This window comes from Rhipicephalus sanguineus, chromosome 2 (genome assembly GCF_013339695.2).
Source record: "Rhipicephalus sanguineus isolate Rsan-2018 chromosome 2, BIME_Rsan_1.4, whole genome shotgun sequence".
Lineage (NCBI taxonomy): Eukaryota > Metazoa > Arthropoda > Arachnida > Ixodida > Ixodidae > Rhipicephalus > Rhipicephalus sanguineus.
In genome coordinates, this window is record NC_051177.1 from 17,632,893 (window position 1) to 17,644,972 (window position 12,080).

Sequence of the window (12,080 nt, forward strand, 5' to 3'; positions counted from 1 at the left end):
TTCAACTCGATCGACTGAAGCCGCATTATGACCCACCAGTTGCACCTGTTCCTTAGGTCGCCAGGATGGCTCCTTTTCCGCGGGGGAGTGATTTGTAACATGGTAGGGCCAATGCCACCTAGAAAAAAATTCAGGCCTGCTCACTGCCACCGTGACGTCACGCTTCTTGACCGAGCGAGCGAACGCGCTGGAGACAGTGAAGTCATTGCCACTATCGTCGCCTATGAAATGATAAAGCGTTCGCGGCTAGTTTTACATGCGTAACAACTTTATTTTGCCTTTTGCGTCGGGATTGGCGCTGCATGGCTTAAGGAATGTGTTACGCTTTAGAGTTTTTGGTGATTGGTCTGTAAGCGACTTATTATTCCACCTAAAAATAAGATTGTGCGCTATCGAAAATGTGACCGATTTATAAATGCGAATGTTGATGGCCCCGAAAAGTGACGAAATAAATAAGGTAACTTTGATTCATACTTCATTCTTTATATACACACACACACGCACACACGTCACACTGTCCATAAGATGCGCAGGTACTGTTCCTATTCATTTGGTAAGCTGAGAAAAATTGTCGGCACTGCGTCCAGAGGTCCAGAGTCAGCCGAGTAGCCCCCATGGGAGCTACTACTGTCCTGCCGGTTCTTGGATCGGTGTACTTGGTAGTCGTCCTTAAGTTTTCTGGCTTGAAATCGAGCTCACACACCTGAAAACCATTGAAGAAAGCGGTTTATCACAGGCTTTGCGCTCCACTGTGCTCCTTATTTGCTCAGTTACAAAACAACAAAATCTATGAGGTGTCTACAGGCATCCCAATTCGGCTGAATTGCAGCAGTACACATTTCAAGGAAACAAATTAGGCGAAGGTGCTGGCGAGACTGGCGCTAAATTATAATACCGCAAAAAGTGGTCGAAGCACCGGTCAGAAATACTATGTACAAAACACATGCACGACGCCACGCACCGACATTCCTTAGCTTTTCTCAGTCAAAAGAAGCCCGCGGTGCTACGCGCAAATAGCGAAATGTTTACCGACCCTGAAGGAAAAAAACGCCTGTTTTGAGAATGTACTGCCACGCGCGTTTATTGCTTATTTTTTATGAGTTCGGGGTGCGTGCAGCAAAACGCAAAACGCATCTCTCGCACCGCTTGTGAAGTCGCTTGATTGGAGCATGAAGGTGCGTCTACTTCGTTTCGCCGTCGTTTTGCAGCCAACTCACCGCGTCTCGGCAAGACGCGCTCGTCAAAAACGGGAAATCTATGCACTCTCTAGAGACGCTACATCATCGCGGGGGTGAGCGCCCTTATGAAAATGAGTCTTGAGTGTCTAGTGTCGACTAGGTGCGCTCCTAATGAGTCACTAGACAGACATTAGACACGTAAAGCCTAATGTCGTTTAACATTAAGTGTACATCGGAGAGTCAAATGACCATGTGCACTTTAATTTCTGGTGACTGAAGTGTTCAGACTTTCAGTTGCCGTTCCTAATGTCAAAACGCGCATCACAACAAAGAAGTTAAAAAGCCTTAATCGCCACCGTAAAATCAGTTTATCACAATAGACAAGTTCGTCTTTCAGAGACTACAAGCAATAAACAATTTGTGTTGCAATGTACACAAATATCGTGTTTCAGTAGAATGCGTAAATATTTTACATATATCGCCCATGCACCGGCGATCGAAGAATTGCTGACGACCGCAGCAATGTTCATTATATTACCTGCCGTATAATAGAAGTAAGCATTTCCTTATTTTTAAAAGGCATGAGTCGATCACATATGCAAATATGAACAGATATGATCAAGTGACACTGCGAACACTCGCTCAGGGGCCCGTGTTGCCCATTTGTCCAGTAGAAATTAACGGAGGAGAGTGGGGATTACCCGCACGGCGTCGCGAAGGATTTTGGGGGGCGGAGAAGAATTGGAACTGTGGACAATGGGTGACGTACAGAAAAAAGTTCGTTATTGTTGTGATAAAAATTAGGGACTGTTCTTATGCATGGTGCACTTACATATATGTCCAAAACAGAATGTTGTTGGTTGCAAAGATACGTGGACAAGCGTTTTTCCCAACCTCAAACTACTGTCTCTATCTCTCCTCGCTGTTGCAACGCTGGTCAGAAGCAGCCGACAACCAAAGTTCGATTTGGCCCAACGTCGCGTACATCCTTCTCCCGCCCCGCCTCCTCGTAATGTCGTCTCCACGCGACTCTCTTCCGTTCTCCACGGCGTCAACTCCTCTCTCCCTTCACTCCTTCCTTGTCCCATTCACCTCCTCTGTGTGCAACGTTGGGTGTCGCCTATCACACCCTACCCATTCCCTCCACCTATCATAATCCCTACCTCTTTCTATCCACGGGAGAGGGCAGTAACTTGAAACAAAAAAGCGTTTCTTTTGACAAAACAAAATGTATAGTTGTATAACAAAATCGAACAGCCATAACACATTCCCAACATGCACACACGGGTTAAAAAAAGCCATAAATACACTTTTTTTTTATGTACAGTGAGAAATAAAAACAACAACATTGCTTTATTTTCTACGGAGCGCTGTTTGAAGAGAGGGTCAGCGCGCACCAAGGAGATATTTATATTTGTTTTGATTTATGCAGCGTCATTTCGCGTTTTTGCACTTGTGAAAACGTCGCACCTTTTACGTGCACCTCACAGTCAAAATAGCGCCTTCGTCTTCAAGTGAGCGCTCGTCACCCTCCACCTTTCCCGACGACTCGCCTAGGGAGCTTCTGACGAATTTCACTAGCAAATGGCTGTATAAGCCTGAGACGGCCGCTCGAACAATGAAATGGCCGTCACATGAGGTACGGAAGGTTCACAAACCAAAACTAAATTCGAAACGCGCGCCGAACCGGACTATTTCGCGGAGCAGTACATGTGTAGTAGCTCCGCCCCCGTAGCCTTCCCTTCATTGCCAAGAAAAGTTGTCCTTGGGGGCGCTTTAGTTGTTTGACGGGTGCACGATGCGCGCGGTTTGTGTGTGTGTGTGCCATGCTGTGTTCTGCAATGCTTCGTTACCACGTTTATCGATTATGCACGTTGGTTACTTGATTCAATGTCAAGTGTACCTTCCAAGACGATCTAGGTCCTAGTCTCGTGACTGAAGGCGAGTGCGGACGTACAGCAGCCTTTTGACAAGACTGTCGCCGAGTGTACGGTACATTGTGGACTGTAAAGCTGAAGAGTGCACAGTGGATGCCTGATTTCGGTAAGTTCTAGAATATTTCTGAATTACACAGCTAGGTTACTTCATTACATGACGTCTTTTACGCAGGAACCGAGTGTGATCGTCTGGGCGGTGTGTTCACTCTGCGGGGATGATGGCCAGAGGAAGGATGATAGACAGGTATGTTTTACGCTATGCTCAATGCTTTCTGTGCACTTTATACGGTTGTATGAAGCACTCACCATGTGCGTTCACTACCTACAACTGCAACGGGTGGATGAAGGCGCGTTGCTTTGCGCGATACTCCGCTCGCTTCTGTAACGCAAGCGTTTCTTGTCATGGCGCTCTTCTTCCTTGGCTGTTTTTCGATTCCAAGAATGCCTGTCGCTCGGCCCGCCCGCTTCCCGCTGCTGCTTCTCTACTCGGGAACTGGTTGACCTTGGGGACGCCTGCGCGATGTATGTGTCGCAGGGAGGGCAACACTCGCCCTTTTGGGCGTAGGGGACCGGAGGGGGGAGGTGAGGTAGGAGGGAAGGACTGAGAACATGGCTCTTTCCCGGAGAGGGGACGGGTCGCGACCGAGGAGAGAGAGAAAGTGGCCCGCTCTTGGCATTCCGCCGCTCAGAACCGATCGTAAACCGAAGGAAGAATAATTTGCAAGATTTTTTGTATCCGAGTTGTGATTCTGTAAATAAACTTCTTAGCGTCGTCGAAAGTTATTGAAATCGACTACAGCTGTATACTGCACGAGATCATCGCCTGAAGCTTCTTGTACGATGGCTTATCACTTCGGAAATAGAACTGCTTTAAACATAACGTTCATCGCCTAGCCTTCTCATGATGCAGGTACAAATGAAGTAACTTTTCAGGAAACTCAGTAATAATTGGCATGTAGTACGCGGGGAGGAAGATATAAAAACACGCTGCGGCTGCACATGCGCGCGCGGTGCTCTTCAGTGGCGTGTGTTTGTGGCTTTCTCCGCGACTACTGCACCGCGCTTGTTTTTGTTAGAAGTTAGTTGCACTATGGTTAGGATTTTAATCTGACTGTGCAAGGTCGTTGCTACGAGAAACGAACTTGCGTTGGGTGAACCCACTTGAAGATAATACAAGTCAGTGAATTACGTTATATTCTGGTACTAACACCATGTGTACAGTAATTTGAAAGAGCACAAGATGTATATAATTATCAATTCTAGACAAATATGCCAGTTGCGTTTGGCAAGGTGCCCTTTGTTGCCATATTTGTGTTTGAGAAAAATGATGTGAAATATTTTTCCCGTCGTTATATTGTTTCCTGAAGCATACTGGTTTATATTAACAGAAGTTGTTGTAATGGTTAAGCAGCACTGTTCCAAGAGCTTTTTATCCACTGTGCTGGGGTGGCAAAAGCACACCTCAATTATGTGCTTATCTAAAGTTCATGTTTCTTTTGTGAGCTTTTCTTAAGGCAGCATGAAACTGAAAAGCGCTCTTATTTGCAGGTTGTGCGACTAAGACGTAGCATTCATTGTGAGAGTGCTACTTTAATTTTATGAAGTAATTATTATGGGAAACAAATCTAAATTCTCATATGTAACTATGTGTGCAGAAGTTTAGAGAAGGCTGACAAAAGTGGTTAACGGTTTTTTTTATGGCTTGCAGCACTACAAATTCAAACCGATATTCCAGGCATTGATTGGCTTTAACACGACTAGAATTACTTTCCTAAACGGCTCAAATTCATCATATAATACAATATGTAAAGCTCGGCATTATGGAGTGTGCACATGGGCCACACATACTCTTATTTTATCAATTTATGCATTTTATATTGTGTAGCAGAGCTGATGTAATTTTCGTCATTTAAATGACCTATATCGTAATCTGCGTTCTCCAACCACATAGTGTTTACTAAGTACATAAGTTTCTGAAAGTTCGGCTTGCAATGGCACCATTACAGTTGTCTGCCATGAGCCGTTGCTCAGGTTATACTTGTTCTTATAGCGCAATCTGAGTCCATCATTCAAGGCCCTTGCTGGTATATAAACATAGACTTGCCTGAATACATTGTATGTATTGTGTGTGAGCTGTAAGGTCTGTGTGGTGCGCCAACTCATGAATGTTTTCTGGTATCCTTAACATATGTACCCGATGATCTCACCTGTTCGTGGAACTGAAGCAGACGACAGCTTGCAGACGAAGATGGGAGCGTTCTACCTGTGAGCCTGGTCGAGCTTATATTTTATGGTAGGCATTTCTTTCAATCTTTACAAAGCGCTTCGACATGTTGCGCCTGCTCATGAACCTATTGCAACTTTTTTGAGGGAATTCTAACATCAAAGAAACAAGACCCTAGACGTAACTCCATTAATGTATACTTGATGCTGGACTTGACCTTCTGTGTTGTTTTCCTGTTTTCTTACAGGATTTGCTGAAAGTTTCTATTGGAAATGCGATATAAGATGCAATTTTGACTAACTCTAACTTCACAAAAGTGCTTTTTGTCAACTACCTGCACGGGGCCTTGGCAGTACATCTAAGTGTTCTAAGGTGCACGATGTGTTGGATAAAGTTTTCTTTGCAACTCTTATATATTTACTGCGATCTTTCGTGCAGGATACACATGCATGGATACACATACATGGATTCCCTACAAGGACCCTGCGCATCAAAAGCAATCTGTCATCAATGTTAAGTAGACAGATTAAACGAAACGAAGATATGACAGGTGTACACCATATTTTTCTTTCATTTAACCTCTGCATGTTTCCCAGTCAATAAATGTTTTTATCCATTTTCTTTTGTTGAGAAATGTCTTTGTACAGCACAAGTGTCGTAGAAGGTGCATACATGCACTTTTGTATGATGCTTGGCTGCATGTGTATCAACCAGCAAACACATTGTCAGGCACAACTAATATGTGATTCCGTACTATCATCCGGACATATCATAAATCTTATCATGCACTGTAATAGTTCTGTTTCAGGAATGTTATGAATGTCATTGGCCACGAAGCACAAGCTTGGCCGAGGGTCATTGCAAACGGGATGTTTCATACTCACAAGAAAGTCACTCATAAGGACACATTAGAATGACGGTGGCCAATATGTTTTTGAATGACATTATGAGTACATTAAAACAATTCTGAAGAAATACATTAGAGAATCAAATGAGTGTTGATGTCAAAGGTCGTTTCATGCTCACTAGACTATCACATGTTAATACGCATCGGACTATCACATGTTAATCCGCATCAGACTATCACATGTTCAGGGGTGAGACAGCTGCGCATATTGCGCATTTTTGATACGATTCCGTTTTCCTGCACCAAGCTGCTCCGAAAGCATAAAAATTGCAAAAATTGCGCCGAACTGCGCCGAAACGACCCCGCAAGCAAGAATTTTCAAGCCTGCATCAGTTTCAGCATGGGAAAACGTAACTTTAGAAGCAGCGCCAGGGATAGGTTCGCAGAACATGTTAACGCGCCCACGCGTGTCCTTCTACGCACCTTTGTAATGGAGGCTTCCATAGTGCTGTGGTAATCGCCTCTGACTGGTTGTAAATACAGTCAACTGCCGATTTTTCGGACACCCTAGGGACCGCGAAATCGTCCGAAAAATCGGGCAGTCCGAAAAAACAAATTCATGCTTTTTTATTCCGCTTAAGCGGTCAAATCGCCACAGCCACGTCCGAAATAGCTTTAATGCCTCCCAGTACAATTATCAGGCATTTTAGTGCGCGCCCAGGCTCTCGCAAATACATTCGGTACCTGCCGCGAACCCCGCTTAACTACGTACGTGCCAACCGCCACTTTTACATCTCGTGATGAGCGCCGCTGATAACAGCAAAGCGCGGAATAGATTACGGCTATCTCGCATGAAGCGTTTCTAAACGATGACGCGGAACACAAAGACTGTGGCGGAAGAGCGGACGACTCGTCCGGCATTCCCCGATGCGTGTGCGCATATGCGCACACGCATCGCGGAATCGCCGCTGATACGCAGCATTTGCTGCCGTATCAAGCCGATCGTTTCTAGTTGTGTGCAGTACATCGCCAACTAAACTGACGCCGTCACTTTACTGTTGCTGTATCGTACGCACGCATTTATCACGAAAGGGTTCGTGATGCGCACTTAGTTCTTGACCGCACACGGGCGCGGCAATGGCGAGCTGGTTTCGTCCGCGAAGGCAACGCGTCTATGCGGCGCACTTAGCGGTCTCGCACAAAGAGGCAGCAGGAATGGCGGCGCGGCGCATTTGGGCTCTCGCCTATTAAATGCGTGCAGTACGCATGCAACTGCGCTAGGCCACGTGCACTACCGAGCAGTTAACTGAAGATGCTTGTCGTAAGGGTTGTCAGCGATTAAGTCGTACCGGAGCGTTTGCCAGCTGCCGCCATCACGCCTCCGTGCATTTCCGCTGCTTATCCGTAACATCGCCGCACGGCGCCGCGATAGCGGCCCTTTGAATTTCTGGTCTGCTTCACAACATAATGCGTCGGCATTGCGGCAAAGCTGACTTTGGGACTCTGCTACTGTCGCACACAGATCGACTCGCGTACGCGCTGGTTCAAACCTAAGAGATGATTGACGCGGCAGAGGTGAGGGCTCCAATTAATGCCTTTCGGACCCACAATTCGGGCAGAGAGTCCGAAAAATCGGACACCGAAGAGTTTCAGCGTCCGAAATTTCGGACGTTCTTATAGATTGACGTCTATGGGGCTGGTGACGGTGCCGCGATAGTGTCCGAATTTTCGAGCATGTCCGGAAAATCGGGCGTCCGAAAAATTGGCAGTTGACTGATGTGACCCCCCCCCCCACCCTACATGCGTTCATCGGTGGCCGCCATACCGCTTTTGTTCTTTCCTGATGTTACACGTGAAGGCATCGCCGCAATCGCGTGCTAGTAAGAATCGTTCATTGACCATTCAAAGACCTATTGCTATGTGACTACAATTCTTGTGCAATCAGTTTTTTTATTATTTGAAAAATGTGATGTTTTTAATTTTTTTTATTTTCAAATGTAAAGTGAAACTAGTTAAAAAAACTTTTTTCATCTATTTCATATGTTGTTGCCCAGGTTATATAAATTGCGTAGTTTGTAAAAAGGTAGTGTAGTTCACACCTGGCAATAATCTGTTAAAAAAAGCTTTCTCCAAAGCTCTTTGAACGTTATGTGTATTCTAAGCCGATTAAAATGTGCGTTTCTTCCTCAAAGTTGCTACAAATTTGTTTTTTTCAAGCTCCAAAAACGACATAATAAATGCCACTAACTGCTCCCAAACAAGGTTCTCCTGCTCCTAAATTGAAATTTTGCTGCTCCCAAAACTGCTCCCAAATCGATTTCAGCCGTCTCACCCCTGCATGTTAATACGCATCAGAATGATCGGCCAATATGTTTTTGAATGGCATTTCAAATACATTACAAAATTCTAAAGGGACACATTAGAGCGGCAAATGACTGAAATGTCAGAAGTCATTAGACTTTCTTTTTGAACTCGTCTCACATTTTCATAAGGGCGTCTGCCACGCTCAGCTAAATGTGCCTTATGTCAAGGCTTACACTAACAAGTCAGAAGTGCACACGACATTATTTTATCAAAATAACTGAACGTGTTAGAGGTGGTGCCTTTAAAACACCTGAAAAGCAAGTAGCATAGACTACACATACCTTTGAATCACGGAGAGAATGCATATCGGTGTCATCCCGATGAACGGTGCGCTCTCATTTCTCTTTTTGGTCGCCTTGGGAGAATGAAACCACTGGAACCTTCGGTACATCGCCAATATCGGCGACACTTGGGCCCACAGCACTGTTCCACTGGGAGAGCTTGCAGGTGTACAACATTCCGTGAACGAAGCACATCACATCACCACGCAGCACTTTACAAACGCAGACCACGGTCTTCAAGCAGACGCCAAAAGAAACACCAGTATACCACGGCAGGCTTCGTCAGGCTTAGCAATCCTGCTCTCTCGAACGGCGTGAGCATGCATGCGCACGTCTACTCGGCAGGAGACGAGGGTCAAAAATGACTGACGTCAGAGGCCATACCCGGAGTAGTGAGCAGGCCTGAAAATATTCTAGAGGGCGCTGGTAGGGCGCAGACAAGAACGCCTGCGAAAGAAGAAGACGAAGACGGTTGTTGTTGGCGCTCGCGCTCGCTCGGCTTGGACCGCTGATCGCTTCAGCTGTGGCAATCTTTTAATAAACGCGTTACTGTCTCAACGTTAAACGCATACCATCAAGCTCTTTAAAATTGCGTATCTATGTATTTTCTATTAAAGGAACACACCACCTAATACTTACCTAATGATGTTACGCCTCAGATATGCGTAATATTTACTTTTTAATCGACAACATTCACAAGTATGAACAGCCGTACCAGTTCAAGATGGGTGGGCGGTAAGCAAGTGGTTCAACTTTGGCCGGTTGGCTGAATCGGGTGACGTGCCGACAAACAGAAAGACAGACAGACAGAAAGACAGACCAAAATTTCTGCGTTTAAGTTCCCCAAGAAAGACTATCGTCTTTAAAAATAGATGTGCTTCAGCTCGCTCAAAAGGAGAATGCGCCGCTTCAGAGGAGGTCCCAAGCTATGACCCTCGAGAATTTCAGACATATTGAATGTTTCTTTATTTTATGTACATTCGACTGAAATCTTTAAAACCATTTTTCTCAAAACATGATTTTTTGCATCTTACACTTACGCGAACAGTGATAACTTTCCCTCTGATAAATATTTTTACTCACAATTTTGCATACAATTTTTTTATAGGTTGCCTTGTGCATTCAAGCAGAATTATTGAAAATGAGCTGTAGCTTTTTGTACTATGGCCAATTGTGTGCAAAACAAACCTGTCAAACATAAACTTTTTTATTCTTTTTGCGATAACGCGTCTTAGATTAGAGATGGCCGGCGATCGTTGAGGTTAGATGCACGGGACATTGTCCTCACTGCGCACCTGCCGAGTCGCGTTTCAATCGCACCAACCATTTTGTAGTTATGACTATTGGCGCAACGTGCATATTTTGGCAGATTTTGATTTTTATAAATTTTGTGTTTTACATTTTTAGCAGTTTCAGCATTCTAAAGTTTAACTTTACCTAAGCTATTCAAGCCAAAACCATAATTATAATTTTGGACTACAACTGTAACATATTTTCTCGAAAGTGGTGAGCTACCTGACTTGGGCCGGCAAACACAAGCTTCCCTTCAGGCCATGCGACTTCTTATACGTATCCAGAAAACGGCAGGAAGTGCAAGATTGAAGGAAAAAATCCGTAAACAAGGGGTGGGTGCTCGAGCCGACATTTCAACAAGTGGACTTGTCAAGGCTGGAACTTCCAGCCGTGAGGAAGTCCACTTGTCGAAGGGCCCGAGCACCCACCCCCTGTTTACAGATTTTTTCTTATACATGTGTGACATGTAATAACTGCAATATTTCTAGTTTCTTCATTATTTACGGATGGAGGACGTCCGTGTTAATCTTTCTTTGCGATGTCAAGATATGTTCGCAAACCGATACAACGATACGCAGGATATCCCGCCTCTTTTATCACTTTGCAGGTGGAAACTACTGCTCATCTTACGTGCGCAAGTTTTTGTCCAATGCCGTGCGTAATCCTGACGTCATAATTCCTCGTTTAACAATATTGGAATGCGCCGACGTGAAATTAAACACCTATTTCGCTGAACGCGGGCTCTACTTCCCGCAAACATGCTCAGCAGTGAAACTTAAAAGCATGTATCAAGAAACTGCAAATCATAAGAGCAAGGAATTCTAGTCCGACCTCTTTTTTTTTTCAGGACGTTAAGAATGTGCTCACTTCTTTGTACAGCGCGTGACATGTCAATTAAAATCAAATAATAATCTGTACACCTGCCGGTAATTACCAAGATTTTTCCGGAGTTCTCTACTCCTACAACATGCCAAACATGCCACGAAACCATAGATCTCACTCATATGCTCTGACGTTGCTCCGCGTTACGCAGCGACAAGGCAAACACTGAAGAGCGGTGGGACGCAGCTCTGCGCACTGTGACACTAGAGGGACAATTATGGACAGTCCAACAGGCCCGCGAAGCGGCCAAAAGGCTAGGTCTTTCGGTCCCAACGTGGGAGCAGCCCGCTTCGGGCTAGGAAACTAGCACGACCTATTGGACCCCAATAAAGTTCTTTCATCCATCCATCCATCCATTTATTTATTTATTTATTTATTTATTTACGCAATACTCACAGCGCCATCAGAGGCATTACAGTGAGGGGGTGCACACATTATAAGCGGTTTCATACAACATCACATGTAAACACTAGAAAACAAACACTAGCCACAATAATAAATAAATTACATACACAGCTAGCATGTAGAGAAAGGCAAAATGGGAACTAATAAAAACACTAAGTCAACAAGGAACAAAACGTATCATTTGATATTTCATTAACTACAGCAGCAGGTAATCTATTCCACTCCCATATTGTTTTTTGGAAAAACGACATTCTGAAGGATTCAGTATGGCAAAACGTTTCACGCACTTTATGGGGATGATCGCTCCGTGTAGATACATAATGAGGTTCTAGTATATATTGTTGCCGATCAATGCCAATTTTTGAGTGAAACATCTTATGAAAAAGCTTTAGACGAAGTTTTTTTCTGCGATTTTCTAGCAACTCCCATTTAAGACCCGCCTTCGCTTGGGTAGCACTAAAGGTAAATGTATAATTTCCAGTCACAAACCTTGCAGCTAAATTTTGCACTTTTTCTATACGTTCCCTGTCACCTACCATCGGTGGGTCCCACACCTCACATGCATATTCTAAAATCGATCTGACAAACGTCTTGAAAAGCAGTTCTTTAGTAGCCATACTAAAACATTTTGCATTACGCCGTAGAAACCCTAATGACTTGCCAGCACTT

General features: G+C 44.6%; 1 protein-coding gene and 1 long non-coding RNA gene across 2 annotated transcripts in view; both read left to right on the forward strand.

Annotated features, from left to right (window-relative positions):
• Positions 1–12,080, forward strand: part of LOC119381066 (prostasin-like) — a 48,855-nt gene that overhangs the window by 21,527 nt on the left and 15,248 nt on the right. The gene's annotated exons all lie outside the window — the stretch shown is intronic.
• On the forward strand, positions 3,273–6,062 carry LOC125757110 (uncharacterized). Its single transcript, XR_007415056.1, has 3 exons — positions 3,273–3,359; positions 5,344–5,408; positions 5,778–6,062. It is a non-coding gene; the product is annotated as an uncharacterized LOC125757110 (long non-coding RNA).